The sequence below is a fragment of the Chrysochloris asiatica genome, unplaced genomic scaffold (genome assembly GCF_000296735.1).
Source record: "Chrysochloris asiatica unplaced genomic scaffold, ChrAsi1.0 scaffold00165, whole genome shotgun sequence".
NCBI lineage: Eukaryota > Metazoa > Chordata > Mammalia > Afrosoricida > Chrysochloridae > Chrysochloris > Chrysochloris asiatica.
Genome location: NW_006408683.1, coordinates 2,862,097 through 2,867,511, shown reverse-complemented (window position 1 = coordinate 2,867,511; position 5,415 = coordinate 2,862,097). Strand labels below are relative to the sequence as shown.

Below are 5,415 nucleotides of genomic sequence, written 5' to 3'. Positions count from 1 at the left end.
TAAAGAAACCTGAAACAAAGGTAAATTTAAAACTAAAATTCCTACAAGGGTTTTCAACTTTGCAATTCTACTTTGCATCTTACACTTCTGGTTCAGAGTCTGATTCCAGCCACTTTGAGCACTTGTCACTGTGTGTACTCTGATATATGTGTTAAGTGCCGTAGAGTTGGTTTCACCTCATCACAACCCTGTGTAGCTTCTGATGAGTGGCTAATAGGTTTGAACCATGGTTAGCAGTCCAGTTCTTATCCTACAGTGCCATGTCAAGACCCATTCTTTCATTTCATTATGAAAACAGCTTTAGCTCATGCAGTTGTAGGTATTGCCCTTGCTTTACAGATAAGGAAGTGAACTGATGGGCCTGAGGCCACACAGCATGATAGTGACAGCTTGAACTAGAACATAGGTCATACATCTCCAAATCTCACATTCTTTCTGCACTACCAGACTGCCTGTCAGTTTTAGACAGATGTAGGGACTTCAGAAATAGTTTGTGGGAAAATGGAATTAAAATGTAACGGAAGTTTTCCACAAACTTGAAATTCCCTCATATGGGAAATCAAAACAACAATAACAAAACCACATCTTTTGCTCTGCTGTACTTGCTAGGGGTAGGCTTTTATTGGAAATAAACTATATATTTAATTTCTAGGCAGTCCTTTCACCAGGGAATACCTTTTATTTTTCAGGTTCTGAAACAGACACAAAAACATTAATACAAATTTACATTTGTATTTCTGCACTGCCAAGGAACTCTGGGGCACATTAAGTGTGCTGTTCTTGTTAGGTGCTTTTGAGTTGGTTTGACTTGTAGTGAACCTGCTGCCCAGTCCTGCACTGTACTCACAATTGTTATGTTTGAGCCCATTGTTGCTGCCACTGTGTCAATCCATCTCCTTGAGGGTCTTTTTTTCTCTGACTTTTTTGTCTGACCATGATGCCCTTCTCCAGAGACTGGTCCTTCCTGATATGTCCAAAGCCATTTTCACTTTGAAAGCACATTCTGGATGTACTTCTTCCAAGACAGATTTGTTTGTTCTTCTGACAGTTCATGGTATTTTCAATATTCTGCATAGTGGTTACAAATCGGGTTAACTTCAAGGTCAACAGTTCGAAACTACCAGCTGTTCCGCAGTAGAAAGATGAGGCTTTCAGCCCCTGTAAAGATTTACAGCCTTGGAAACCCTATACAAGGTTGCTGTAAGTCGAAACCAACGTCACAGCACTTAACAACCACCACCAACACCATAATTCAGATGCATCATTGTTCAGCTTTCACATGTATTTGAGGTGATTGAAAATACCAGGGCTTGGGTCAGGCGTGCCGTAGTCTTCGAAGTGACATTGCAGAGATGATGCTTTCTGCTCCTGCCTGTAAAGATTTGTTTTTAAAGCCTTGGAACCCCTAGACAGGGTCACTGAATTGGAACTGAGTCAATGATATGTAACAACAGTAAGAATCAGTGGAAACTCTTAAACATGTAAAGTACCTATATGAGATATTCTAAGCATGATAACAGTCAGTATTTACTAATATATTTCAGAGAATACTTGTATCTTCATTAAATAGTTTATGAAATAGAAATGAATGTGGTTTTAAGATCACTTGTGATGTAACACATTTTAACCTTTCAATTTATGATAAAGTCATTTTTCACTTGTATTATAATTTTACAAGCCTCTGCTTCATTTTCCCCAATTCTTTAGAGCTTTTATTTCTAAAATCTAATGAATCAGTGGCATTTGCTTTGACTTAGAATAGAAATAACAGGTCATGTAAAGACCAAAAAATGTTTACAGTTAGCTTGCTTGAGATGAATGGCATCAGAATTTTATCCTGTTAAATTTCTCCTAAAGTGATAACATAGTTAAGAATTTTCCTGCTATTGTTCAGTGCTCTCCAGTCAATTCCAACATATAATATAGGGTTTCCAAGGAGTAGCTGGTGAGTTTGAGCCACTGACCTTGCGGTCCAGTGCTTATCATACAGCACCACAACCAGGACTCAATATTAAGGAGTTGCAAAATTTCATTGCCCTGATTTTTTCCAAGTTTATATTTTCATCTATGTGTTAATTTAATCTTCTTTGTTTTTTAACAGATTGCAGAATCCTATTTTGAGGAGGAAGACTGTATCCTTTTCTTAACTACACAGAGGAGTTCATATGACATTTGGAGAACCACCCATTTTTTTTTAACTTGAAATACACTTTTGTTTTTGTTAGGTACTGTCAAATTGGCTCCGACTCATATTGACCCTATGCATAACAGAGCAAAGTATAATTTACATATAATAAAATATATAGATCATAAGCAGTCCTGGTGTGACACTGGGGGTTAATGTGCCAAACTGCAAAGCCTTTTGAACTGCAAGGTTGGCAGTTCAAGCTCACCAGCTACTCCTTGGAAACCCTATACAGGGTCACTATGGATTGGAATTGACTCGAAAGCACACAATAACAACATAGATCATAAGGATTCCATGGGTTTAGATCATTGTATCCACCCATATAACCACCACACAAAAGAAGCTATAGTAAATTTCCTTCATTCCAGAAAATTCCGTAGAACCACACAAATTTGACTTACATAAACAAGCTATAATTTTACCAAAGTCTAAATATTTCTGTTCAAACAAAAAGAAAAGCACATATTGCTGAAAAGATTACAATAAAATACCGATTGTATTTTCTTTTAAATTAAACAGAAGCACAATTCAAATAATATGGTAAAGAATGTCGAGTGTATTACACATAGTGCATCCCTGATTCTCTGACAATAACCATATACCAGCAAAGGGAAGAGTGACTTCTTTCCTAGGACTAAGCAGTCTAAACCATGTCAAGTGATAAAGCATGTTAACTTTTGTACAGGGCAGTTTCCTCCCTTGCATTTCTTTGTGGGGAGGGGATAGCCCAGAACATGAGAGGTCTTCAAAAATTCATGGAAATGCTTATTATGAAAAACTGCATGGATTTAAAAACTTTTTCCAGGAAAATAAGCCTGTACTAAATTGTTAGAGGAGTCCTGGTGTGGCACTGTGGGTTAATGCACTGGACTGCAAAGTTGGTTTCAACCGCAAGGATGGTGGCTCAACCTTACCAGCCGCTCCTCAGAAACCCTATACAGGGCCACTGTGGGTTGGAACTGACTCGACGGCACCTAACAACACCAACAACTTGTTAGAACATGAATGAGCAAGATCTAGTTTGAGGCACTAAATAGAATAGGACATCAGTTTGAAAAGAGCTCTGTTGGCAACATGAGTTCCACTAAAATTCAAGCAAAAACATCAAATTTATGGTGGAACTTGAGCGTAAGAATGATGAAATCACTGATGCGTTAGAAAACGTTTCTGCCTCAAAGTTTATGCGTCAATTTACAAATGTTTTAAGAAAGGATGAGAAGATGTTGAAGATGAAGCCTGAAGTGACAGACCATCCACATGAATTTTCAAGGAAAAAAATTAATCTTGTTTGTGCCCCACTTGAAGAGGACTGATCGTTACTAGTAGTAACAGTAGCCAATACCATAGACATTTGGTTCAAGTTACACAACTATGACTGTTAAAGTCAAACAAACTTTCTGCTTGGTGGGTGCCAAAATTGTGTGCCCAGGACAGCTGCAAACAAGAAGAGCACAACTTTCAGTGGAAATCTTAAACAAGTGAGATCAAGATCCTGAAGCATTTCTTGGAAGAATTATAACAGGAGATGAACCATGGCTTTACCAGTGTGATCCTGAAGACGAAGCACAATCAAAGCCATGGCTACCAAGAAGTGGAAGTGGCAGTAGTCCAGTCAAAGCAGAAGCAGACCAGTCAACAGCACAGGCATTTTGCTTGCTGACTTTGGAGGACCAAAGAATAATATGTACTTATTATGAGAGTGCTTTGAGAAAGTAAAAATTTTAGCAGAAAAGATTCCAGGGATGGCTTCACCAGAAATTTGTTCTCTACCACAACGATGCTCTTTTTTCCTCCCATCAAACAGTGGAAATTTGGGGAGAATTTCAATGGAAAATCATTAGGGATTTGCCTTATAGTTCTGATTTGGTTCCTCTAACTTCTTTTTGTTTCATAATCTTAAAAAAAATCTTTAGAAGGCACCCATTTTTCTTTAGTTAAAAATATCAAAAACACTGCATTGACGTGGTTAAGTTCCCAGGACCCTCATTTCTGTAAGGATGGCCTAAACGATGAGTGTTAATGCTTACAAAAGTGTATTGACCTGAATGGAGTTTATGTTGAGAAATAATGTTTCTGGGGTTTTTTTAATCTCTTAATTTCATTTTTTCTGTAAATGTTTTAAAGTTCTCTTATATGCCCTCCAGCAAGAAGGTGTCATAATCATCTAGTTTTTACTTTTATGGTTGCCTTCTCCTCTAAGTTTATTGACAATCATCGCATTTTTAACCAGGTTGAAAGAGGAGGATTAAGCAGCAACTATTTTGAATATTGCCCAGTTTATATCTGGTTTATACCTTCTGACAATGTGAGTTTCTTTCTAAATATGTTGGAAATCTAAGGAAGATAGAACCTACTTTTAACCAAATGTTGAGTACGATGTAGTATAGTACACACCAACAGTATAGGCTTCCCTGGGAGCTTCTTAGAAATGCATATTTGTGGGCCCCAACATAGAGCTACTAAATCAGAATTTCTCAGAACCAGACCCCTTAATCTGTGTGTGACAGGTGTTTCAGATAAAGTTTGAGAAATACTGGATTTTTGCATACAGTGTGCCCCTTGTGGAAATAAAGCCCACATACATATAAAGAACGTAACACTCATAGGAAATTAATGTGTGAGAGGGGGGTCGCACGGTTTGAAAAAACTTGCATGACACACTCATTATTTGTGTGAAAATTTGGCACTGGTATGCTTCCTGTCATGGGAAAGAGTAAATGGAATAATTCCTGCTTCTTGCTGGCTTATTTATGATTGCTGGAATATCTTTAAGACTACAATGGAGAGAGATAACTGAACCCGAGCAACATGGAAAGCACAAAAAGCATAGCAGTGAGTCTTTCTCATCCTTGCTTCTGGATCAACTTTTAGAACATAGTTCAGAGAAAGGTTGTTGTTGTTAGTTGCCATCAAGTTGTACCGACTCATAACAACCTTATGCACAGCAGAACGAAACACTGCCCGATACTGGGCCAACCTCACTACTGTTGCCACGCTTGAGTCCATTGATGCTACCACTTAGCCAATCCATCTCATTTGGGGTCTTCCTCTTTTTTCTGACCCTTCACCTTACCAAACATGATATCCTTCTCCAGCGAATGGTCCCTCATAACAATACATCCAAAGTATGAGAGACGAACTTTGACCGTCTTGGCCTCCAAAGAGCACTCTGGCTGCACTTCTTCCAAAACAGATCTATTGGTTCTTTTGGCAGCCCATGGCACTTT

The 5,415-nt window shown here is 38.2% G+C and overlaps 1 protein-coding gene across 1 annotated transcript in view; it reads left to right on the top strand.

The window, feature by feature from the left end:
- CNST (consortin, connexin sorting protein) overlaps window positions 1-5,415 on the top strand; it is a 170,608-nt gene that overhangs the window by 107,347 nt on the left and 57,846 nt on the right. The window lies entirely within an intron of this gene.